We start from the raw sequence: 27,647 nt of genomic DNA on the forward strand, positions 1-27,647 counted from the left end.
ACCAAATCTGAAGCTTTCCAATAAGTAAATCCAGGAATCCGCCAAACATTAAGACTGTATTCCTACCCTATGTTAGTTTTAGGAATCTTTTCAAATTCAGATTTATTTGTTTTCCGTGGTTTTTATCTTCTGTGGTATTTATGATTACATTTACACTTTTTGACACTGCCAATAGGTTGTCAAATTTTGACACTGAAAACTTTAAACTGTTTTTTTCAGTAGTTCCTTTTTTAAGTTAATACATTTTTAGCTTATTCATAATAATTTTTCTATTATTATTTGAAAATAAGATATAACTTAATAGAGGTGGCTGGTGAAAATATTTAAAATGCTATTTTGCTTTTCAAAGTCAAGAAATAAATTGGTACATATTAAGCACTGATGCTATCACCTTTCCTTAAAATTTATTAGCTTTCACCTATTTTCATCTACTATGAAGTTTATCAGCTAAAAATGCACATCTGCTTTTGAAGTAAATGGCAGGAAAGCATTCTCAATTTGGTTCTAGGAATAAGATATCTGAACACAGAACATAGAGCAAAAAAAGAAAAAGTATTTCTATAGTGGTATGAGTAAAAGTGAAAAGTTCATAAGAAAGAGAAAGAGGACAAGAAGTTCATCTTCTGAATACCAAAATGAGTATCATAGCTGGGTGCAGTAGCACAAGTCTATAATCCCAGTGGCTTGGGAGTCTAAGGCAGGAGGATCACAAGTTCAAAACCAGCCTCAGCAACAGTGAGGTGCTAAGCAACTCAGTGAGATTCTGTCTCTAAATAAAATATAAAATAGGGCTGGAGATGTGGCTCAGTGGTCTAGTGTTTTGCATTCAATTCCTAGTACCAAAAAAACCCAAACAAACAAACAAAAAAATGAGTATCATGAACAGGAAAAGCAGCATTCATGTCTATATCGTAGTGTTTAACTGTATATAAGAAATAGAAAACCAAGTTCAATTGGCTTCAGCAACAAGTGTAATGTATGTATTAGCTCACATATTAAGAGTAGTATGGAGGTAAGTCAGACTTCATGCTTCAAAAACTAGACCTATTTCTCTCTTTCAGTCTTGTGCCTTCTCAGTTGTCCATATTCCTGGGCTCTATAACCTAGAAAAAAAGAGCCTCCTCTTCCCCCAAATCCAAAGTTATTAGGTCACTCTGGCATTATTTTGGCTAGGTCCTTATCCTATTACCCATTCCTGTGATCAAGGAGATGCGATGCCTTGACTGGGGGAACCTGAGTCTACTGGACATCCCTGGAGTCTGGGGAATAGCTGTCATCATCAATCACATGTGCTAACAGTGGGGGAGGTGGGAGAGAATTTCCCAGGGGGAAACCAAATGCAGCTATTGAAAAGGAAAGAATACTTGGCTCTTCAGAGTTCGATTTAAATTCTAATTTCTTTGGCAAACATTTCCAGATCAGATATTATACTGTGATCACCTCTCGCTCAGAATATATGCATATACAATTGTTGTGCTTGTATGGCAAACATTGTCTTAATTCCTCACAGTGTTCTTTATCTTATTACAACTAATGCTTGTCTTAGTACATTTGGGCTGCTATCACAAGCACCATAAACTGGGTGACTTACAAACAATGGAAATTTCTTTCTTACCATTCTTGAGGTTGAAAGTTTCAGATTAGGTTCACCGCATGGTCAAATTCTGGTGGGGGCCCTCTTCTGGGTAGTAGGCTGCTAACCTCTCATTGTAACCTCACATCATAGACAAGAGCTAAAGTGGTGCTCTCTGGGATCTCTTTTGCAAAGGCACTGTCATAGTCTGTTTTCTTTGCTTGTAACAAAATACTCACAAACTGAGTAGATTATTTTTTAAAAAGGTTTATTTTTATGTGTGTGGTTCTTTTCCTAGGCCTGAGGCAATGTGGAGTATCCCATGTTGAGAAACAAGGAGCTCACTAAAAAACCAGTAGAGAAAACTTATAGAGATCCACTCTCCAGATAACCCATCAGGCCACTATTATTAGTCCAATGATGTAGTCATGAGGGCAGAGCCCTAATCACCAAGGTCCCACTGAGGTAGTACTTTAGGGAGTCAAGATGGCAGAGGCAGAGTACAAAAATATGGACAAGTCATCATGTCTCTGTTTATGAAAAGACCCATCCATTTCCATGACAATTCCTGCCTCTGAGGGCTTATCTCCTACAGCAACTCCCACCACAGGCTCTGTATTCTGACTAGGCAAAAATTTTCAATGGGACCAAACAGGTCAACCTTGAATGAGGTCTGTGCAGAGAGGTACAGAGGCACAGCTCAGCAGATGAGACAAGACTCTTCTAGACATCAGAAACCTTGGGCCACTCTCTCACTTGGCCCACTCCACTCTTCTTCATGGAGTGCTCTATTCACTTTGATTTTCACCCAATCTATGCTCTCTGCGTGTTACTTCCACATGTGTTGCTCAGTTCTTTGGTTTGGGACATCAAGAAACTGGATGCCAACAGGACACCCACCAGTATCACAACATCTTAATATTTCATGATGAAGTTTAAATTTCAACGTGAATTGCAGAGAGGACAAATCATGACCAAAGCATATCAGGCACTCATCTTTCTCATGAATGCGCTTTCCTCATAGTCTAGTCAACAGGGACCCCACTTCCTAATAGCTTGTGGGGTAGGGATTCAACATAAGGATTTTGGAGATCACAGAATCCAGATCATAGTAGTCATATAGTTACTCCATTCATACTTCTTTTACTGGCCAGTACACCCATCCCCAATTGTTGTGTGTCAGCAACGAATATCTCATAGTTGCTCACCTTCTTGAGAGAATTGCTCTGAGCTGCAAGCCATGTATTGTAAGCCATTTGGGCTAGATGTTTATGTCCCATACACCCACATGGGACAATGCACAGCCAGCAACTCTCTTATAGAGAACAAAAGCCTGCTTCTCTTGTCTCCAGTTAGTGTCAGTGTTGTGATAAATCTCATATCCAGAGCTCTTTGTGTGATGGACCAGGGCAACACTCAGCTGGAACCACATCCTCACTAAGCTCCTTCCCTCCCCATTCTGCTTCCCTCATCTCCTCCTCCTCCTGGGAGCTTCTTCGAGTAAGTCACATTCACCCAAATGTCTTCCTCAGGGTTTACGTCTAGGTAACCTAAGTATTCAATTTGTCACATTCATTTATTTCCAGGCTATAAGATCCTTGATAACAGGGGCCATGTTTTGTTCCAGCCCTACTTTTTAAAAAATTTTATATTTTTTTTTATCAGCTACACATGACATTACAATGATCTTGGCAATTCATACATTTGAATCATTGGGGTATAATTTCTCATTTTTCTAATTGTACAGATTGCAGAATCACACTGGTCATAGAGTCACCTATATACATACAGCAATCCTAATGTCTATTCTATTCTGCTGCCCTTCCTATCCCCCCTACTCCTCCCCTCCCCTCCCATCATTTCTCTCTATCCAATCTAATGTGACACACTTTTTTTGTCTTTTTCTCCTCACAACATCATACATGCATTCTGTATACCGATGAGGGTCTCCTTCCATCTTCTGTGCAACTCCCCTTCTCCCTCCTTTTCCCTCCCACCTCTCTTCCCTATTTAGTGGTAGTCTTCTTCTCATGCTCTTCCTCCCTACCCCATTTTGAGTCACCCCCCTTATATCAGAGAAGACATTCAGCATTTTTTTTTTTAAGGATTGGCTTACTTCACTTAGCATAATCTGCTCTAATGCCATCCATTTCCCTGAAAATGCCATGATCTTGTTATATTTTCATATGTGTATAGCAGGACCACCTTTTATATTGCAATATTTCTTAAACTTTAATATTCATGTAGATGCCCTCAAAATGTTATCACAATGACTTAGGAGGCCTGGGTTGAGGCCCGAGATTCTCATTTCTAAAGAATTTCCCTGGTGATGTCCTTGCCAATAATCTATGGATCACACTTTGAGTAGCAACCTCTACTAAGCACCAATTCTTTTGAATCACACACATTATTTAGTACCATGCTTTACCAGTAAGCACTCAATAAATATTTGTTGTTGGATCATGAACTAACTGAAAAATGTAGGAATTGAAGGCATTTTGATTGAAAATTGATTTTTAAATGTTCCCTAGATGTAGATTCTCTGTCCTACATGAACAGTTCTCAGTAAAAGTTACTGAGGAAGACTTTTTTTTGGAAAGTTTCCAGGTAACCTGCAACAGAAATATTTCCTGAACCTAATTTCTTCTGTTCTAGGAACCAGCACTAAGGGGCCAATTAGTAATGGGTCAGTATTTCTCAGATATGCCAACAGAAATTGAAAATGGCAATTTGGGAAGAATCAGAATGTGATTTCTTATTTGGCATGGGAAAGCCAATGTTCACACTGGGCCTTAGCTTCTGAGTTTAATCTTAAAATCAGCCATGCCTGGGCATTTGATTTATCCCCATAGAAAAGATAATGACGGCAGTCAGGCCTCTGCTGGGACATGCATTCCCTGTCACCGGTCTGTAGATGGCTTCATCCAAGTGCTCACAGCGCAGGCTTCCATCTAACATTATATACTATTAATTATAGATAAGGTACCAATCAATTTGTGGTTCTGGAACCCTGTAGTAACGGACTCCTCTCTCATCAAATATCAAGAGTTCTATAGGTTTTGTACCAAAACTTTCTTCTGGAACAAAAATTTATGTTCATTTGCTTTTCTCTCAGAAAAACAATGTAAACCTGATGATTCCTGATATCCACATACTGGAAGAATATAGAGCAACACAGTCTATTGATTATAAAGATGTGGTTCACAATCCTGAGTGTATGAGAATTGCCCAGAGATCTGTGTGAAAATATTGAGTCAGGACATTTGAGTCAGAGCTCAAAAGACTCCAGTTTTATAAAACTCCAGAGTATTATTGTGCACAAGGTTGAGCATCATAGTGCAAAGCAGTAATTCTCATACTTCCATATGCATCAGAATCAATGGGAAAAAATTTTAAAACACAGATTCCTGAGCTCCACCCTGGATGCTCTGACTCAACAGTCCTGGAAAGGAGCCTAGAATTCACATTCCTAACAAGATCAGTTGATGCTGACACTGCTGGTCCATGGATTAGACTTCACATAGCGCTACTGCAATTGCATATTAAAATCATCTGGGGGAGATTTTAAAATTCCCATAGTTAGAACAAGAATTGGCATGTCTGGGGATAGGACTAAGGCATCAATATGTCTTAAAACAGTTCAGTTGATTTCAGTGTGCAAATAAGATTAAGAGCCACTAGTGGAGAGCCTCATCAATCAAGATTACCTTTAATTTGTAGAGAATGCCACCTCTTGAAACATGTAATGGTGAAGAACAGCAGCTTTGTGTTATGCATGGGTTCAAATCTTGGCTCTGCCATCAAATTACTGGAGGTTTGGGTTCACATTACATAATCTGCACAAACCTCAATATTCTCATCTGTAAAATGGGTATTATATCGACAGTACTTTCTTCAAAGTAATTGCATTATGAAATAAAGCTTTTGGCTCAAAGGCTGATGATGCATGATATCATACTGTATGATATTGTGCCACTTATTGTCATTATTAGTGCCATTATATAAAGAATATGAAGCATACCCCTGCCACATGGAGGGCTTTTTATAAAATCTTGTTTACGTACAATGTTCTTTTCTTTAGAAAGTTCATGTTGTGGGTGTTGGGAGCTTGGAATGGTTCTTTGGCATTATTTTCCATAGAGACAGATGGCACATTTAGCCATGTCTCTGTGAATATGTTCTTTAGACAATATTTCAATCACAAGTTTTAATGTTAAGAAGAACATAAACTGAACTTGAAATTATAGCACACCTGAAAAACCAGAGGAGAGAGATAGATATCGCTTTTAAAAATGACCCCAAGCCTTCACCCTTTCCTGGGTCCACACTCTTTTGTTCCTTCTCTCAGGGGAAAGTCTCTCTTTTCCCACTCCTTGAACTTGGGCCACCTTGTAACTTGCTCTGGCCAACAGAATGTGGTGGGAAGGACAGGAAACAATTTCTGAACCTGCACCTCAAGAGCTCTTTAACATTTCTCTCTTTTGCATTTCTTTCTTTATCCTGAACAAATGACAGTCTAGCTGACTGGAGTATGAGATATACAGCAGAGTCAAGTTCACTAGTTGTCAAAATCAGACTACAAACACATGAGAAAACCCAGCCAAAATTAACAGACTCACCTGATCATCTTGTGCCTCACAACAGTTGCATAAATATTCCATTTGGATTAACAGAACCACTCTGTTAACCCATACAATTAAGAGAAATATTAAGTGGTTTTCTTAGCCCACTAAATATCAAGTTTTCAATTCTGTTAATATGTCAATGGAATTGACACAGATACATTAAAAATAGGTTGGGAATCATACTTTATAGCTTATTATGTATTTTATTATCACTAATTGCATCATAGATATCACTTAACAATATTAATGAATACATCACTGATCATTCATCCATTACTCTTCTGAAAACAATAGAACTCTGAAAATATAAGGGTTTATTTCAAAGTTAACTGTAAGAGGTACATTTGTAGCTCAATTTAAATTTTTTAAGGTATTTCATAAATGGTACAATGATTCAGAAAGTGTTAAGCCACTAAATTTTGGCACACTGTAGTTAAGTGACAAAAAATATTGAATGAAAAAGAAGGTTAAAAATAAAGAGTGATGATAATGAAGACTGTGAATAAATAATGGAAGTCACATTTTACTACTGCTTAAAAAGTTGTTGATTGTGTAAAAAAATCCACATTTATTTACTTCCACAAAAATAAGTTATAGTTCATGGAAACTTTGGATTCTAAATTTTCTGATCATTTATTTGAAGAAGAGTGGTTTTGTTTGCATTTAATCAACAGTCCATAGAGAAACCCAAGAAGCCTCAGGAGACAAGTGCTCTTATAGATCTTGGTCCAGACTTTCTAATGTGTAGTTATGGACAAGGCCAAGGCAGAGTAGATTGTGCCAGTGTCCCACTTTAAGCTTAAAAGGTTTAGCTGAAGCTTTGAGTTAGTGGCCTATCTAAAGAGGCATTCCAAGTAGTGGGGATTGAGAAAAAGTGGGCAGTGGAGAAACTACTAATTTTGCTTTTTAAAGGGACTCCCTCCTAAGAACATGGACACATAGAATTTATCTTTACAGAGCATTGGCAAATCCATAAAATAAGGAGAATTGAGGTCATGAACTACTAGCACTCTGCACTATGACTAAAATCCAACATGAGATCATCTACCCCTCTGTGGAGATACTAAGAACAACCAACATCTGTCCATAGCACCAGTATCCTTCTGTAGATGTGCTATAGCTATTCAATTCCATAAAGGTTAAAGGACAAAGAAAATAGAATCTAATCATCACACATGCAATGAAGTTGTTATTTTTTTTCAGTAATCAGATAAATTTGGCAAGCAAACTTATTTTTATTAATTTATTTTTTTTGTGGTGCTGAGGATTGAGACAAGAGGCTCATATGTGCTAGGCAAGTGCTCTACCAGTGAGCTACATCCAGCTCAGAGAGCAAGATTATTAATGGAAATGCAACATAAAATATTACATGTGTCTTTTGATCTACACAATTTGTGATTCACAATGCAGAAGACAAGGACAACTAAGACATGAACTTGCTCTCTTATTTTGGTTAACAATGCCTGTGACAAGGATATGTCAACTCCAGGAGTCACTGATTTACTGAACAGGTGATTTCTAGGTTGTCATGGATATTTACTGAGCATCTTCTGTACATAATGGGACTCCGTGGGGATCAGAGTGATTGAGAAACAATGACTGTGTTTAGAAAAAAAAAAGGTAAAATAGAGAGAAAATTGAGCCAGGTAAAACCAACATTACAATGTAACCAACATTACAATGAGCAAAATACCATTAGAAGTTAAGAGCTAAGGACTGGACTGTAAGAAGGGCAGAATTCAGAGAATGGCCACTAGGATGTGAAAACTGCTTTTGAAGAAAGTCGATGAACTTTCCAACCAGAACAAAAAAAGTGGGGAGGTCACTTCTGGGAAGACAAAGCATTTTTGAAATATTACGAATGACATGATAGATTTTCATATATTTGGGTAATAGTGATATCTTTAGTATGGCTGGAGGTCATGCTCATAGGGAAGAGTAATAGGAGCTGGAGCTGGAAAATGAGGTTTGGGTGAGATGGTGGATGACCTGAGGTACCATGATAAGGTTTCTATCTTGGAAGAGATGGAGAGGTGAGAGGAAGGGAGTGCACTTAATAGAATATGTTGGTGAACACTACATTATAGTGAGAAGCTGCAATAAGATATTGTGCTGTTGGTTGTCAGAAAGCAGATCTAGCCAAGAATGTATATCCAAGTGATTTATAAGGGCAGTGCTTTTCAACAGAATGTGAGGGAGCATGGGAAGCAAAAGAGAGAAGGTGAAAAGTCAGTCTAGTGGGTGAATTCAGGAATAACCTCAGCCTCAGCCTGATCCCAGGATGAGCTCTTTAGCATAAATTTCAACTCAATCTGTATCCCCCACCAGCTAGCTCTTGGCCAGAAGCCACTCTGAAAGGAGACACAAATGCTGAGGCACTTTTGGCTCTCTATAGATGAGGCTGCCCCTATGTCCAAGGATTATCCTTTAAAAAATCAAAAGAAAGGGTTTTTAGTGGTATGAACACAGAAGCTGGGCAGTGATAGAATAAAGTTCATTTAAAAAAATATTCTAAAGAATTTGGGTAGGTACGAACAGTATCTAATAACAACAATAGTGGAGAAGGGGATAAAGAATAATAGTTTCCAAATGCTATTTTGGGAATATTTAATTATGTGAAGTCTTTATAGGTATTCACAAAGGAAATGGTGGTGGTAAGTTTGAAAGTACTGGGTGAAACATAATGAAAGACCTTGTTTACCACAGTTCTTATATCCTTTGATGTTCTAAGATGTTGAGAGCCACAGCCGAAGGGGCCCCAGCAAACTTCCAGCTGCCAGCAAACTTCCAGCTGCCGGCTGATGATTGGCTCACAGCGGCCCCAGCAACATCTAGCTGATTGGCTCCTCTGCGGTGATGCTCATTGGGCTGTTTCCCTGCCCTTTCAGACCACGGAGCTGCTCATTGGGGGACTTTTTTGGCTCCACCCACGTGACCCAGCCAATCGGCCTCAAGAGCAGGAGGATTGTGGGAGGTGGAGAGAAGCTTGTGTGGGAGAGAGAGGCTTGTGGAAAGCCGGTGGTGGCAGTTGGGGCTCTGAGGGTTTTTCCTGAGAGGCTGTTTTGTTTGGCGTGTGTGGTTCTAAAAATAAAGTTAGTTTCTTTTGACAAGTGGCTCCTGATTTTGCCCAGCCAGACTGCGGCACTAAGAGGCAAATAAAATATAAAGTACTTTCAAGCCAATTTTATAAGAGCACATATTAGAATATTCTTGATGTGGGAGACAACAGGAGTTTTCATTGACTGAACAAAGGGAATCACTACAAAAGGGGTAGGTGAGAATTGTGTCTGCTTTTCTGACTTGAGCACTGAGATGGTAGGATAGGTTGGTAAAGGGATGGGTAAGATAACTATTTCAATTTTGGACTTGTTGAGTGCAAAATGTCTACAGAAATGTGTGTTAGTTAGCTTTTCACTGGACCAAAATACCGGACAAGGACAATTTAGAGGAGGAAAACTTTATTTGGGTTCATGGTGGTAGAGGTTCAGTCCATTATGGGTCAACTCCATCACATTGAGTCTGAGGTGAAGCAGATCATCTTGGCAGAAGCATGGTGGTGGAGGAAAGCTACTGGGCCTATGGCAGCCCAGAAGCAGAGAAAGAGAGGAAAGATGGATGTGATAAGGGGTGGCCTGAGGTAGCATGGTAAGGGTTTTATTAAAGAAAAAAAATGGAGAGGGTAAGGTTAGTGGCAGAGAATGCACTTAATAGAATATAGTGGTAGACTCCACACTATAGATGGTGAGAACTGAAATAGGTATTGTACTGCTGGTTGTGAGGAAGCAGATCTAGAGCCAACGATGTGTATGCAAGTAAAGGGAAAATGCGCTCTTCTAGCACATGCCTACAATGACCTACCTCCAGCCATGTCTCACTGGCTTACAGTTCCACCCAGTTAATCCATTCAAACTAAGATGGACTAATTTCGGCATAGCTAGCATAATCTAATCATGTCCCATCCAAACATTCCTGTATTAATACAGGAACTTTTAGGGGGACTCCTCATATCTAAACCATAGTAAAATGGAATAATTTCAAGTTAAGGATTTTGCTTCAGGAGGTAGAAACGGAGTCAAATCTGTACACGAAATCACTCAGAATGAAGGTGTTGGAGTATAGGAGAAGAAAGGACTGAGAATGGATACTTGTAAGATACAAGGATTAATTGAAAAAAATAAAAGCAACCCACATGGGAAATTTTGTCAGGAACAATTGGAATAATAGAAGACAACTAAGGCTAAAAAGTTCTAGTAATGTTAGAGCTAAACTAATATTTGTTTGCAAACTAGACCCTTCATAATCTTTGTGTCAGCACATCAGTGGATTATCAAGTATCTGAGTCATATTTCAGAGAGTAGAAAGTCTAAGCAATTGTCAGGAAATGGGACAACTCCTCTGTAAATAAATGACTGACAGGCAAGAGGAAGTAAAGGAATAAAAGATGGTTTCTTTAGATGGAGAAAGTTGAATGTTTGCAGATACAGAAAGGAAAGAGATTTCAGACAACAGTTCAAAATTTAGAAGAGAAAATGACCAATGAGGCAAAATTTTTGAAATATTATCATTACACAGAATCAATGTAGTTAATGATTTGTTAATATGATGGGGAAAATATTTTCTTGCAACCTGTGAGAGTCAAAGACTATAAGAATTTAACACATACAAGAAGATTCTAGCAGGTGGACACCATGAATATCTCTCCAGCCATCAGCCATTGAATGAAAAGGTAGCAGAAAATGTTTGCCTTTGCCTTACTACCTTCTGTGTTAAAGCGGATCGTTAATACATTTGGAAAGCTAGTGGAGTTATTATTAAGTTTTTCTGCAGTGTCCTTTCAAAAGGGGAATGATACAGAATTGCATATTCCCACAACAGACCTGGCTCTACTCCCAGGGCCACCAGCTTAGCAAAACAATCTCTGCTGAGATTAATTTCTCTGCTTGGGGTGTAGTGCAGGAGAATTATTTTTAAACTGAGAAAAACTTTCCATTCAGAAACCTATGTCTAAATAAATAAGCACATAGATGAGACATCTTTGATATGCAATTTGATATGAGAAGGAATAGGACAGGATTTGAGAAGGCATCTCTCTGGTATAAAACATATTGCAGTGAAAAACAGTCTCATATCTTAAGACCAAATGTAAATAGAACCATCACAGTTTAGTAACTGCTTGTCTTGTCCTTGCTACATAGATAAATAGAGATGGAATACTATGAAAGGGACCAGTGATCTAAAGTTCTATAGCCCTCAGCATTCTACCTAACTCCCAAATTCTACATTCTCCTCTCTTCACCTTGAAAGAACACATTTTTTCTCAAATCCTAACATATTTTCCATTTTGTGAAAAGTGTAACCACTGTATCATTTGGGGTTTAATCAGAGAAGCAGAACAACTGGGATCATGTGTTTCTGTACATATGGATTTGTTATAGGATTTGACCTATAGATGCTTAGATGGTTGTTAAGGCTGTTGTTTTGGCTTGGGATGCTGGATCTAGAGTCCTCAGGATAGGGCAGATGTAAAGTACAAGCAGGTGAATATAAAGTAGATGAGATCAAAACCATGAGGCCAAATCCAAGCAGGGGCCCACCAAGGTATACTGAAACCACCAACAGTCGTGTTGTCTCTGATCTTGGTGGGGTGGGTGTCCTGTAAACCCTGGAACTCTGTTATGTGCTAAACACACCTGACACAGGAGTCAGAGAAGTTGAAGGATGGTTCTGGGGAAGGTGGAACAGCAGCTGCTCTCCCACAGCAACGTGAGCCAAGAGATTCATGGCAAGGTGTGAGTGTGTAGAGCATCTTCCCCAATATTTCAAGAGTAAAAGTAAGAGGGTAGTACATCAACATCACCCTCCAACTCTGCAATAGTGTCTCTCGTGAAACATTCTAGTCAAAAACATGGATGAAGAGAGCTCTGAGAAACCATTCAGCCGAGCTATGCCGAAGCATTACAAAGCCATCTGTCTGAGTTTTTTCAATGGCTGTGACCAAAAGACCTTGTCAAGAACAATTATAAGGAGGATACGTTTATTCGGGTCTCACAGTTTCAGAGGTCTTAGTCCATAAATGGTCGATTCTGTTCCTCGGGATGTGAGGGAAGGCAGAAAATCAGGGTGGGAAGTGTGTGGTGGAGGAAAGCAGCTGGGAGCATGGCACCAGGAAGAGGGAAAGGCTCCTCTCACCATGAACAAAATATATACCCCAAAGGCACACTCCAATGACCCACTTCCTGCAGCCACACTCTACCTGCCTATAGTGAGTCCCTATCAGTGGATTAATGCACTGATTAGGTTACTGTTTTCATAACCCAATCACTTCACTTCTAAACTTTCTTGCATTTTCTCACTTACAAGCTTTTGGAGGACACTTCATATCTAAACCCTAATAACATCCCATCTACCATCATGGAAACACACTGACTCTTACCCTAAAGTATACCATAAAACTAGGAGCTAAACCACAGAATGATGAAAGGCAGTGATTCTGATGACCTCAGGCAGGTGGCATGGCCAAATCCAAGGACAGGCCCACAGTTCCACCAGGCAACCAACTTTACACAACTCTTATCAAGATCTATCATTTCTATACTTCCTCATGACTGCTTCCTCAGTTTCTCTCCAAAATCAGAAGACACCTGTATGCATGTCAAATGCTCAGAGAGTACTTCAATGTAAAGATTAGAAAGGGAGTTAAATATATTCAAAGTTTTCTGAGACATGACAACAGTGCCTTTTTTGAGTGACATTTTCAAACATTACACATTTTTCTTCTGGATGTTTATGATTAGATCAAGTTCTGGTTTCCTTTCCTGGTAAAAATGTTTATAACAGTCAATTTGGAGGCTATTTTGAAAATACTATCCATTCATAATCCAGTTTATTTGCCAGGAAATAGAGTTTGTTGGGAAGTAAAATACATTTGAAATACAATACAGGATGCAAGCTGAGGTGCTTATAGCACAAAGACCCCCAGACCACATTAGAAATCAAAAATCCTTTGTTGGAAGGGAGGAGCGTATGTAGATACCAAAATTCTGGTTAGGCTGCACCATTCCAGTCATTTAAATATATCTCATAAAATAACTATGTAAGTACTATATAACTGGGGATGTGTATGGGTGGGGGGCGGATTGGCTAGTGTTGTTAGTGTCCATGAGTGTGAAAATGAATGAAATGATGTCCTGGGGAGATTGAGAGGCTTAAACCTGATTGTAAAGTGACAAGGAACTTAATAATGCAAAAGAAGAAACCGGGTGAGTCATTATGGTAGAAATAAAGATGAGAGAAGTAACTGTGGATAATCTTCATAAGGAAAGCAATAAGAATTCGCTCATTAGGAGGTCTAAGGAACTATATGCTCTTCTTACAAGGAGGCTAACAAATTTGGTGTTAGGAGACTGCTGGAGTCAAGAAAGATTTGAGGGAAAATGTGAGATAAGAGTTAGCTGGCAGAAAAGAAGTTCCAGAAAACCAGATGTCTAAGAGTAGTGCTGAAATTTAGTTAATAAGGCATAAAATGGTTCTATTTAAAGATGTGTCTTCAAAACAGAAAAGTACACATCCATAGTCATTAGTCAGAGGAAATTGACCATCAATCCACCACCATGTGACATACAGCCCATCTGGTGCTCTTCCCTCAGTTCTGAGGCCCCATGGAACATACCTCGGGAAATACAGCCTCTCCTCTCCTTGAAGACAGACCCAGCTAAGAGGGCAAAGAGTAATGGAAGAACCCCAATTCTAAAAGTAATGTAAGACAAAATACTTTATTTTCCAAAGATGTTCACACCTATGTCCACAACTAGTGCCAGACATGTATCTTCTGCCTCACATGTTCTCCATTGAGAGCTGAGATCCATGCCCACTCCCCTTGAGAATGGCTTGCCTAAGGCTGTAATAGAATTGATGTTGTGTGATTTCTGAAGCAGGAAGAGAAAAGGAAATACAACGTTTCTGCCTTGTTTTTCCTTTCCAGGGAGAGACATGCAACTGGGATTGCCAAGGTGTCAGGTAAAAGGACCAGACACCTGAGACTACTAGACTGAAGGAAGGGATAACAAGGGAGACCATATATTTGAAAGGAAATGATCAGAGATCTCCAGTTCTTCCGATTCAGGTGTCAGATGTGTAAGTGACTGAGTGTGACTGATTCCAGCTCCCACCCTTGGGCTGTCCCAGCTACCACCTGGATCCAGACTTTGAACCTCCTAGCTCAGGACCCAGTCTTCATCTTCACTGAGCAGAGATGAGCTGCCTTTAGTACTCTGTCTAAATTCCTAAGCCTTGAATCCATAACATATTGAAATCTTGTTTTACACTATTAAGTTTTGGTAGTAAATTGTTACAAAGTCTAAGGAATTGGGGGCTACATAGAGAACACAGGTTTTTGGAGAAGATGGAAACATTTTTAACAAAAGCAAGAGTGATGTAGAATTTTATTAATAGTAGAATGGTTATTAGTACTAATAGCTTCAGTAGTAGTAGCATTGATAGTTATGAAAAAACTATAATTTGGGTTAGTATGTGGTTAATACATACAATTTATGTATTAGATATATTCTTTCACCTAATTCTTTACAAAACAAAAATAAATATATGGCTTTTGTCATTCCTATCTTACAGAGGGGAGATTTGAAATACAACGATATGGAAATGGAATAACTTGTCCATGGTCCCTATAAGTCAGGGAGACAGGATAAGTCTAAATGTAAGTTAACTTCAGAGTCTGCACACTTAACCACCTAAGTACTGGGGCAAATTTTTGAGGTAGAAGGAATCATAAAATTACTTACTATACCACCAGCCATGATGTAATCCTCACTACTTGGGATGATTGAAGCAGGTACATTGCAAATTCAAGGCCAGTCAGGGCAACTTAGAAAAATGCTGTTTCAAAATTAAAAATTAAAAAAAAAAAAGACTGGAGATGTAGCTTAGTAGAAAAATACAAGGAGTTCAATCCCCAGCCACCTGTCTCAAATTACTATTATAAATAAATAACATTTACTTAGCATTAGTAAAACTTTTTGCCAGGCACCTATATCATCCTTAAAAAAATGAGGGGAGGGCAGTAAAACACCATTTTGTTGAATCCTCTGTTCTGTTCTCCCAAAACTCAACTAAAGTGAGGGAACAATGAGAGAGCAAGCTTAGGCCAGAAAGTCCACGTACCTATTTATCTGTAGGGTCACTGTTTTTTTCTTACACATGCTGGGAACTAGGGAAAGTTCCTGTCATCTGTCAGAAGCGACTGTCTTGCACATACACCAGGGCAGTCTTTGGGATGTTGGTCATACAAGCAAACTAACCAAGCTAATGCTGATGATGTCATTGCTCTTGCAGCCTAACATATAAAACCCCTCTCTCAGTGGCAACTGGTGCACAACTGGGAGGACTGTAGGAAAAATATGTGTCATTCATCCATCTACCTGCCACTGGACAAAACACCATGAGGGAGACAGAAAGCACCACCTGGTGAAGTGCCGTGAGGGATGCAGGTGCTATCCATTTGGCCTATCACCACTGAATTCTTCTGGCAGCAATTGCTGCTCTCTTGTGAGCTTTCCCTACAAACCATATGCCTCCATTGCTGTTTCTAGGCATTTTCTTTGCCTTTCCTGCAACCCACCCTACTGCCCTGGCATAACTGGATTGTGGACATGACAGCACCATACTAAGAGCTTTAAATGAATTTTCTTAACATGCAATGCAGTTTGGATGGCTGGAGTGTAAATGAGCCTACTAACCTGAAATGAACTTTCTGGGGCAAAAGAGGCAGGTTCAGAATTTACTTTTCACTAGTCATAAATTTTGGAACCCATTTAAAATACTGCAGAATAGAAATGCCTAAGAAGGTCGTCACTAGCCCCACAAGCAGAGAAGCGGACAGGAGTATAACAAAAACAGCAGTGTAGATTGTGAATTAGAACCAAGTGCTCCAAATCTCGGACAAGTTATGTGGCCTATAAGCAATCACTCACGAACATACTTTTATTTTAAGCTGACATTCTCAATAACTTTGAATAGCACTGGAAGAGAATCCAATAAAGACCCAGCCTGCAGGCCTACTTTAAAAATTATTATTAATATCCAATGATGCTACATTCATTGTGAGTCACTCATCATAATTTTCAGGGCCAGAATAAATTAAGTTCTTTTTCTCATTTACTAGAGCAACCTTCCTAAATTAAAGCAGATGCAAATGTGTGGCTTGCCCACACACATTCTGATTCTGCTCTCAGATATTTATCTGACAAATCAAAGTCTTCTCCGGAATTGGCATTTACTGCAAGATGAAATCTGGGAAAATGGAATAAGAATTTTTTTCTCTATAATATATGCCGGTTATTTTTAACTTTCCCTTAATTGTGATCTCTGTTCTCTTCCATCATCACCTGTGTTTGGTCTCTGCAGTGCCATTTGGATTTGGATTTAATTGTGAACACCTAGAAGGCGAGTGCTGTCCTATTTAACATATTATTTACAGCCTTCAACCAGGAACCTTATGTGGGAAAGGACTTGATATGGGGAGAAATAGTAGATTTCCCCATGGCAGACACAGAAGCATTTCTATGCATCGTCGTGTCCTCCTTCATCTTTATGACATAATGTATTTTTTTAGATTAACAATGTGCCAAAATGTAAATATTGAAGCTTGATTGATTAGCGCCAATCCTAATGACCCTTCTTCTCTTTTGTGTCCTCCACTTATATCAAAAGAGTTTCCAGCACACTCCTGTAATCCCAGTGGCTCAGGAGGCTGAGGGAGAAGGATTGCAAGTTCAAAGCCAGCCTCAACAAAAGCGAGGCACTAAGCAACTCAGTGAGACCTTGACTCTAAACAAAATACAAAATAGGGCTGGGGATGTGGCTCAGTGGTCGAGGGCTCCTGAATTCAATCCCCAAGACTACCCTCCCCCCAAAAACAAAAGGCATTCCAAGAAAGATTCCCCCCTGAAGTCAAAAGAATGCTCCTTGCTACCAACTCAGTTCTTCCCACTTGTCTTACTGTGACAGGGATGGTCACTGCTGACATCTTGCAATCATGCAGAAATAGCCACAGAAGTGAAGGGGTGGGCTGGAGGACCATTGAAAGTTAGGGCCTGATTCCTGGGGAGCAGCAAGGAGTAGCTGAATCTGCCCTGAATCAATCACCTCCAGACAGCTTGTTTTCCACCTCTTGAATTCTTGGTTTCATCCACTATTGGTCACTTTTATTGTGGTTCTGGCTAACCACGTCTATCCTAAATGGTACCATGTTGCTCTGAGTACAGAAATAAAGATTTTCAGTGAAATCAATATTCATGAAACATGAATATGAATTATATCGCAAAACTGTCAGCCTGTATAGGTTTTCATAAAACATCAGGTACCCAAAACCTATGCTGGCTCTTCTTACAGCATCCTCACTCCTGATGCAATTTTCTGTATTATTTCTTAATTAGGAAAACTTTAACTACCTTGTAGATCTTTACCCAAGATAGAATAAATGTAGCCCATCACTCTTAGCCTAGTTTTGGGGAATTGTTAATGTGAGAAATGGGGAGGGGTCAAGATATCTTTCCAAGGAATCTCAAAATCATCTTTAGCATATGGGCAGGGAGGAACAGAATGCAGTTGACTGTAGAAAATAGACCAGTCTTAATTCCATCTATCTGATAAACGATCTGGTTGGTTTTTGGCAAATTTCTTCACGTTTTTATGCCTCCATGTTCTCATCTGAAAAGTAAAAATAAAATTAAATCTTATATTACGTGGGTGTTGTGAGGATTAAAGCACATAGCATTTTTATTACAGTGCCGTGTACATGCTATGCACTACATAAGGCAACTATGGCTTTAAGAAACCTAAACTTATTTTCTGAGAGGTGATTCTGCCAGAACTAGTCATTTATTCTCTTATTTATAGGAAAGAATGGACCCCTCCTACTGGCTTTTCTTTAAGCCCATGAGATTTGCCTTTGGAAACTTCTCCTTGTCTCCTCTTTGTTTATAGTTGCCTTGATTTGATTTCATCTTTGTTAAAAAAAAATAGGGATCATGGGAGCTATGGTTCATCATATCCCTTAGCACAGTTCTCACATCCTCTTTGATATAGGCCTAAGAGCAAACCTTCTTAAGTCTCGGATGGGGCTTTCCAGAGAACGAAAGAGAAAAGTGAAAGAAAGTAATTCCAAATTAACACTGATTCTTCTTGGGCTTTCAGCCCAGTTCTTCATAACTCCCCTGCTCGATTTGATTCTTCATAACTCCTCTGCCTGATTTGGTTTGCATCAAAATTGGTAAATAGCAATCTTATGGATCTAATCTGGCCTGAGAGATAGTGTTTATGTGTGTGTGTGTGTGTGTGTGTGTGTGTTTCAGAACTACATTTTGTTCAAAACATTTTGTTTTGTAATTTGAATGACTTGTGAAGCATCCACCCTCTTATTTATTCTATTTAGAGGGTGGTCCAAGATCCTGATCTTCATAGGAAAACAAATTCCTGGATCCCCCAATTTGCCAAAACAGGCTTCTTATCAGAAGTATGAATACTTAAGTTTGAGGACTACTGTTCTTCTTTGTCCCATTATTTCACTTTCTCAGATCTTTAGTCTCTTTCTCTCTTTCATGTTACCTGTAGGCAATTGACTTCTGATCCTTGGTTCAGATTCTAAGCAGGTGAGTAATTTTCTCCTGCCATTTACAACCTTGCCATGTATCTGCTGTATACATGTCCCTTAGCACATGAAGAAATCTCAATCCAACAAGGAACCAAAGTAGATCAAGGCATATTTGAATTTTCTTAGGAAAATAAAATATCATAAAGTTAGAACAGAAAAGCCCATTAGATAAAATTAACCAGAGTTATAAACATGAAAACAAGAGCATCTGTGAGAGTGGACAGAAATCGCTGCAATCTGACTGTGCAGATAATTTTATCTAACAGTGGGTAAATAGTAGGATGGGTTATGCTCTGAAATGCTGGCACATATCTATTTCAAGAACTTGAGCCTTGCCTCAGTGTCCCCCTTTGCTTTTACATGTGCAGCTGGAAGATATGAGCTATTTACCCGTTCCCTCTGGAACATTCTCTGAAACACAGACACCCCAGCAGCTTCTAAATTTCAAAACAATTTCCTATCAGCCATAAGGAGCAACTATAGTTCTTTAAAGACTTCTCAAATTTAATTAATAAATAGCTGTTTTAAAAAAAGTCTCAAATAACTAAACATAGACAAGGAAGATCAAGTGTTTGCCACACACACGATCAAGAAGATGAACAGAAAGAAAATGACTCTGAAACTGTAACTGTTCTATTATTAACTAACAATATTCATGTCCCCCCATTAATGCCTAGAGAGGGATCTGAGTCAGATGAATCCTAATTACTGACTTATCACTTTGTTGATTAAAAGCTCTACAACAGTCATTGTGTCTGATTCATTTGTATGCACCCTGCAAACACCACCCAGAAGGATGCCTTCCAGCCATCATAAATCTGTGTTGTAGCTAAAACTTCCTGCAGAATTGTACCCCATTTTTCCTCTCACTCTGCTCAGTAAATGCCTTGTCACTCATATTTCTCGTTCATTTAAGATCTGAGCTAGGAATGGTGGTGCACAGATGTAATCCCAACAACTAAGGAGGCTGAGGCAGAAGGGTGGTCAAGTTCAAGGCCAGCCTTGGAAATTTTGTGAGACTCTCAACAACTTAGCACGACCTGGTCTCATAATTTAAAAAAGGACTGGGGAATGTCACTCAGTGGTAAAACACCCCTAGGTTCAATCTCCAGTACAAAAGAAAAAGAAACAAAACAAAACAAAACAAAGAGGTACATGAAAATATCTCACTTGCATTGATTTTTCCAGGAGCTATTTCTATGTATGTGCAACAAAATTACTTTGAGGTAGTTTCTTTAAAAGGACTATGAGCAAATGTGGAGGACATGAGTTTTGCACCTGGTGTTTATCATCTCATTAAACAATCAAACAAACATATAAATAAGCAAATAAAATTCTTCCCATTGAATGATGTCTCTTCTAATTTCCCCCTTGTCCTGAGAATAGATCACACAGGTATTATTATCTTCTTGGTCTAGGTCAGGGCTTGACCAACCCCTGGCGGAAGATAGTGAACACTGGCTTGACTTTCCCCCATTACCCTCAACATGGGTGAGTCCAAATGACCGCCTCTGAAAATTATGCATTAGAATCATATTCATAACTGTCATATTAGTTAGACTTCTCATGTATCTGTGTTTCTCTGTGCAGCTTTTTCTAGCATGTCCCCCATGCTAGAAATTTTTAGATTTTTTTAGATTTAGATTTTAGATTTTTCCATTATCCTCAGCATCCAAAATATAGATTTAGATTTTTTGCTTTAGATTTTTCCATTATCCTCAGCATCCAAAATAACCTGCAGGGAAGTTCCTCATCTACTTCAGTGAGAAAATTGAAGCTGGTAGGAAATCGGAGATATCTGACTTTCCTGCAGCTGCTCTAGTGATGTCTACAATTCCACCTACCTCTTTCTTCATTTCTTCCATCTAGTCATTCATTCAATCTTGGAAAATCTACCTTTAGTATCTCTGGAATTTACCTACTGCCACCAACCCCAATCAATGAGGCTACAAATATGAATAGGGAGCAGACAGAGGTTGGGCAGTGTTCAGAAGGAAAGAAGTGTCCCAGTGTATCTGGTACCCAGAGCTATGCATTAGCTGGGTAGTGTCTGCTTCCCCAGTGGCTAACTTGATGACCTGTGGATATTTCCCTTTTCTGTGAAACTCTCCATGACTTCAGCTTCACTTGAACTTGGGTACATTCGGCATGGAGGTCTTGACTTCAGCTCATCCAATCTTACTCTTTCTTCATGACTTAGCTCAAATGTTACCTCCTCTGAGAAGTTTTTTTCCTACCCTCACAGGCCGTCCTAGGCACCCCTCTACTGCACACCACGGCACCTTAGGGTCACCTACTCCAGTTGTTTCTTGGACACAACAACTGCTTTACCTTGTTGTTAGGTCCCTTTACTTACACTATGATCCATTAAAGGCAAGATCTCACCCTTTATGTCTCTGGGACACAGCACTTAAGATGATGACATCGGGACTCAAGATATAATTCATTGAGAATTAAGTGGATGTGTAGTCAAAAGCTCAAACTCTGCTGCTTCCTAGATGTGTTTGAAATTTTTACTTAGTCTTTTATGAGTTTTAGGAGTTTTTCTTTTTTTTTTAATCATTTCTGAGGGAGATTTCTAAGCAGTATCATTTGTTTTCCATCTCTCTCCCTAATGACCCAACAAAAAGACATTAAAGCCTGAAATCATGCTTAGAAAACTTCTGTTCAAAAAGAAGGTGGTCTCCCTGATAAGGTCACTGGGGAGGGTTTCTGAGAAAGGTTGTGGAATCAAATTTCTTTGAAGGATTTCTCACCCATTCTGAGTTAGCTTAGCAAGAATCACCATAAAGATTGCAGAACAGATTAGTTCTTTGTAGTACCAAGACTGTTTTTATACTATAAGACTTGAAAGTGATCTTGGGGTTTATTCCTTTAAACCCACCTCATTGTGCAGATAGAGAAACAGAAGTTCTCTTGATCTGTAACTTTTGCGAATGCTTTTGTAGAATTTGATACAAAATTTACTACTATCAGCAGCAAACCAGAAAGGCATGCTCTTTAGGTATGGGGAAAATGAGGAGACACTATTGAAAATGCTGCCTTTGCAGGTTGTAATTTTTAACATTTATTTTGAAGGAATGACTGGAATAAAAAAAATAGGGGCAAAGAAAAATGCTGCAGAGGATTTACTTACTTAAAAAAATTATAGTGTCTATCTGGAAAACAACATAGGTATTTTATCAAAGAAAATGTATTCGTTTAGCAAAATGTGGGCTTCTATAGAGAAATATAGATTTTCTCACCAACAGACCTTAAAAGAAAAGTGGTTCCTGGGTGCAGAGAGAAGAACACAATAATGGCAAGTCATTGGGGCATCCATTCCTGTCATTTTTCGTCAAGGGTTTTTGGAATGTAATCATAGTTATTAGTTGCAATCTTGCACAGGCAATCTAAGCAATGATAGCATCTCATTGCAGACCCTTTACAGACTGTGCATGCGTAAAGCTCCTTCACACAGTAGCGGGTATTTACATTCCATATAACATCAAACACTGCCTCTTTGCTTTGAGACTGATTGATGGCAAAATGTATACACTAAAGGAAATATTTAATGGAATTGATTCTTATTTTCTGTAACTCTCTAATCTTGAAACTCTGCGGTGTCTCAGGCAGAAACATTTGTGGGTGATTTTTTTTTCTGTCATGACAACACAGAACCCAGTGGGATTGAGGGGGAGTAGGATTCACCTTAAATTGCTGGTGAGAAAAAGGGAGAAAGTGGCCCACTTTTCAGGAAAAAACAAACACTTGAGGTTCTGATTATTGTGGAGGTTCTGATTATTGTGGCTGGGAAGTGGATCCTAAAATAGTTGGTGTCCCTCTGAGTTGCAAGTCTTTATAATAAAATCCCATAATGCACCATGGAAGAATAACATCTGACTTATGGACAAGTTGCTCAGGAAAGGCAGTTTAATGCAGTTTCAAGTTCTTAAAGCGAACTAGGAGGTTGAAGTATTGATTTGTTGTTGATTCTTTATGGAGAAAAGATAAGAATGAATAACAATTAACATGTCATGATTAGGGATTTTAAAGGACCTTAATGTAATTTATTCCTGTAACTAAAGTGAACATTGGCCCTATGTATTCGTTTACTGCATTGACTTATTTAGTGAGCAGAAAGAATTACTCCACAAAAAGAAAAGCTTTAATTCTTGTTTTTTTTTTTTTTTTTTTTTTTAACCTGCTGAGCTATCCACAGATCCAAATCAGCCAAATCAGTGGCTTTTAATGGGGCAAAGGTCTGGGACATCTGTTCCCCTTGTAGTCCTTTCTCCTTGGGAAAGTCAGTTAAACATGGGAGCTTAGGCAGTTTGTGGATTGTACCAATTTGTTCTTCAGTTTCCAGTTGCTAAAGGTTCAGGACCTGGATAGGGCTCATTCTTTGACAAAGGATAGCAGAGGTGACTAGAATACCACTAATACCAGCATCCACCCAGATGCTACAGTAGCAGCCCTCCTTGGTGGGCATCAGTATGAGAGTCCATTTCCCTGGACTTCATACTGTTGACTGGATGGCTCCATTTTGTTTGATGAATATTATGCATTCTTAGAAATGAATCCTCTACCTCCATCGTGTTACTCAGTCCTTTCAGAACCTCCTCTGTTTCCACTTTCCCTGATTCTTGATACAAGGAGACACTTCAAAACACCTATGCCAGTTACCTGGCCCTGCTTGCTTTGAGCAGGGTCAGAGCTCTGTCCCTGAAATATTCTTCTCCAGGCCTAATGGATAATTCCAGCCTTGACTTTGGGGAGCCTAAAGATACTGTTGTCTAGAGTGGGTCTGAGAAAGACAGAACTGGCTGGCAAAGACAGCTTTGGGAACAAAGCTTTCTCTTCATGACCTCTGGGCTTTAACTTTTCCTACTTTAGGTACAGATGGGACCATGAAGAATGCAAAATCTACTGAGAGCAGAATTGTGAGGTTCTGATGCTTCTGAATCCCACACTGCTTAATGATGTGAAGTTCAAGACAAAACATCTAGTAAACTTGTCCCTCTTATTTTTAAATCAGGGACTTGAAAACCTTAGATAGAAGGAGGACACTGGCACCCATAGCAATGGAAATTGTGATTTTGGAAATTTTTGAGGGGCTTTAATTCTAAGTTGGAGGTGAGCTGAAGAACATAACTCAGTGGGATAACTTTTATATCAGGGCTTTTATAATAAGAACAGAGGACAAAAATTTCTAGTTTTCGTACCCTACTGCTTCCTGAAATGTCTTCCTCCCTTCCACCCTTGAGTAATAATTAAGTCTGGGATTGATTTTTATTTGCCTGTTTTTCTGCTTGTCAGCAAAGTCTCCAAGTTTGCCTATTTCTGGGAACTGGAAACTGTTTTTTGTTAAGCCCTGGAGGTAGAAGAGCTATAGATATTTTCTTCTGACTTAAATGTCCAGGTACATGTGAGATATTTTGATCCCAGATCACATCTGGCTTGGCCAAGAACAGTGAGCTATTCAAAAACCAAAGGGAATTATAATTGCTATGTAAACTAGCAATTTTTTTTAAAAAAAAGACCTGTTTTCCTCACTCATTTTTCTATCACCTTAGCAAAATCAGGGCTGCCTAGTTGTTTTAGTTAAATACATAGTTCCCAAAGCAAGGTCATTTGTTATGAAGTGAATGAACATTGGAAATTTCCACTAGAAAAAAAGTATTAAAGATGAAATAAAATCTGTACATGATGGTAGGGCTGTGGCTATGATTCTGGAAATAAAAGATTTTGGCTCATGGGGTTCTGCTCTGATAAACCACATGCTCTGTGTCACAGGAACAGGTGAGGTTCCTGTGGAAAATTCCTAGTGTTCATGAGATTGGCTATAAAATTTCCTATGAATATGCTCTGTTCTGAGTGTCAGAAACCCTGATCATATTCCAAAGCTCTCCACAGGCAGGAAAAAAGTAATCAGTTTGTGAAAATGAAGTTGAAAATGTAGAATTAAGATAAACTCCTTGATCTAGAGATGAGCAGATAGATATCTTCCATTTGGGGGGTCCATCAATTGCATTAGAAATTTTCTGGCTTTGTCTCGTCAAGTACAGGAAAATCTGATAATGATACATCTTTGAATTCCCTTTCAAGGTTAAACATATGTACAACACAACCCAGTCTTTGCTCTTGGTTACCTAGTCAGCCATAAGGATGCTGTCAATAAGATTCTAGTATGAGCCTGTTTATCTCCTGGTATCATTCTTTAAACATCTTTATCTTGGTGCAATGCTGATTAATGCTTTATTGCTTATCTCTGATATATTGACTCACCCCATGTCTTGAAGACTGTCAGTGTTCTTTTACAGGGAAAATTGAGAGGTTAAGTGTTGGGGCCTTCCAAAAGAAATCATGTAAAGACTTGGGCTGCTCTCAGAAGGGGAGGCTTCTCTCATCTCAGGATAAATACTTGCCAAGCATTGGCATCTGCCAAAACTTTCTGTTTTGATTATGTCACTAAAGTTAATGGAGGTTGTTGACATGGATTCTGAGTTTAGAGTTGTATATAGAAGGTCTGTATAGTCCAGTGATTTCTGAAGCCAACTATCCCCTGAAAGTGACATGTACGTATAGCAGGCTTGGAAGGCATCGGTGTAATACGGATGTTCTCTGAATCCTTGGAGAGTCAGCACAAAGACTTTAGTTCTGGTGGTTCCAGATGTGGGAACATGGATTTCATGGAGGTACAGGAGTTGTGAGGATCTTAGCCAAACAGTAGAATTTCTATCATGAAAAAGAGCTGGGAGGATGGATGGACAAGTGGTAGGGCAAAATAAAGACCCAGCTCAGCTCTTCTGAGTATTCCACAGAAAAGCTAATGCAAACATGAGCCCCATCTCAGGAAGACCACAGATACCTGCTGGAAGACCAGCTGATTCTGATGGAAACAGAATCCACTGAGAGCAAGATCAGAGACCTGTTCTCCAACTTACAATGACTGTGTCCAGTCAGTAAAGAGACACTTGCTATTCCCGTTGAAAATGCTCTTTAATTGAAGGAATTGAAATCTAGAGTTGGGAGAAGGAGATTCGTTACACTTATTATGAATATGAAATATTAAATTGTATTCAAGCAAATTGTAAATACTGAAAGTGTTTTAAAAATTTTGAAATTGAGTAAAAAAATTCAGTGAGGTAGGGAAGAAAGGATTTATAGAGGTTTAAGTACAGGGATTAAAAAAAAATAAAAGGAGTTTTGTGTTTTACCCATCTATAAAATATCAGCTTCGTAATGAAAGTGATTCTACTTTTCTCACCTTTGTTTTCTACATTTATAAAGTTGTCTCTGTACATAGTAAATGTTTATTTATTATTTATTCACTTTTTGGTACTGGGGATTGAACCTAAGGGCTTTTAACACCTGAGTCATATTCCCAGCTCTCTTGTTTTTATTTATTTATTTGTTTGAGACAGGGTCTTTGTAAATTTCTTAGGGCCTGGCTAAGTTGCTAAGGCTGGCCTCCTCTTATCTCGGCCTCCCAAGTAGCCAACATTACAATCATGCACCACCATGCCCAGCTTTCATAGTAAATATTTAGAAAATATTTATTAAATGTATAAATACGTATTCCCCAGTGAGTTAATATTGTATCAAATGTTTGTAGGGCTAGATAAATCAGCCCAAATAGAAATCTAGATGTTGAAGCTGAAAGTGTTATATATAAAAGCTTCTAGTGTTTGTTTGCCTGTAAAATCATATTATTTTCTCTGTTTTCTAGTGGCTGACCAAGTTGACCTCCCTTGTGCTCCTTTGATTCTCTTATTTGCTCTATCTCAGGACTTTGGCCTCTTTTGAGTCTCTACCTGGACTTCAATTTCAAAGACCTTGGTAATGCTTGTCCATTCTCCATTTTCAGTTTTGCTCAAATATTTCTTCCAGGAGAATTTCCATATGCATGTCCTATCCCATGGTCCTGTTCTGTGTGTTCATTCTCATAGTACTCCCGATATAGTCTATTTCTGAAATTGTTCTTTGGATAACTTCTGCCATGTCCACTAGAAGGTAAGCACCAGGAGAGGATAAACATTTCCTACCTTCCTCCACTGTTTATTGCATGCATAGACCACTTCCACTTCCTCAAGAAGAAAAGATGGCTTTGTTTGAATATACAAAGACAAGAACTGAGGCTCAGGTAATTTCTTCAGACATAACCCAGTAATCATAGAGAAGAAATTGGGAAAGTGAGAGAGGAAAGACAGATTGTGTGTTGTTAAGTAGGTCCCCATTGTGTGCATCTGGAGTTTAACTCCACTGCACAGGCTCTGAGAGGCTGTAGAATGTACCTCAGAATTACCCCACTGAAGGGTAGGAGGAAGCTGAGGTTGTAAGCACCAGTTCCCACCTCGAACTGGTTGGTAATTCCTACAACGAATATGACTTCCTCCCCACTTGGGATCTATCCTCATCCCATGCCTGCAGCCAGAGAAAGCTTTTAAGAAGAGGGTCATGGGAGCTCACAGTGAGAACAGTTTAATGCATCTCCAATGTCCAGGGAAGGCCAATGGGCTTCTGACATAGTTACCCATGTATTAAGTAAATGTTCAAAGAATAAATGAATCAGTCATCTAACAGAAAAAATTATGATTTATAAAGGCAATGTGTCATGTTTTATATTACTATATAATATTTTCCTAAAATCATAAGTCAAATGCTATAAAGGACGTTTCCCCCAGAATGATCGTAAAAATTGAATGCTTAAAGCAGAGAACTAAATAATTTTTCAGATCAATTACACACAAAAAATAAATTACCAACAGACTTGCCTGTAGCTTTTAGTCTTCCTTGGTGG

The sequence above is a fragment of the Marmota flaviventris genome, chromosome 2 (assembly GCF_047511675.1).
Source record: "Marmota flaviventris isolate mMarFla1 chromosome 2, mMarFla1.hap1, whole genome shotgun sequence".
Classification (NCBI taxonomy): domain Eukaryota; kingdom Metazoa; phylum Chordata; class Mammalia; order Rodentia; family Sciuridae; genus Marmota; species Marmota flaviventris.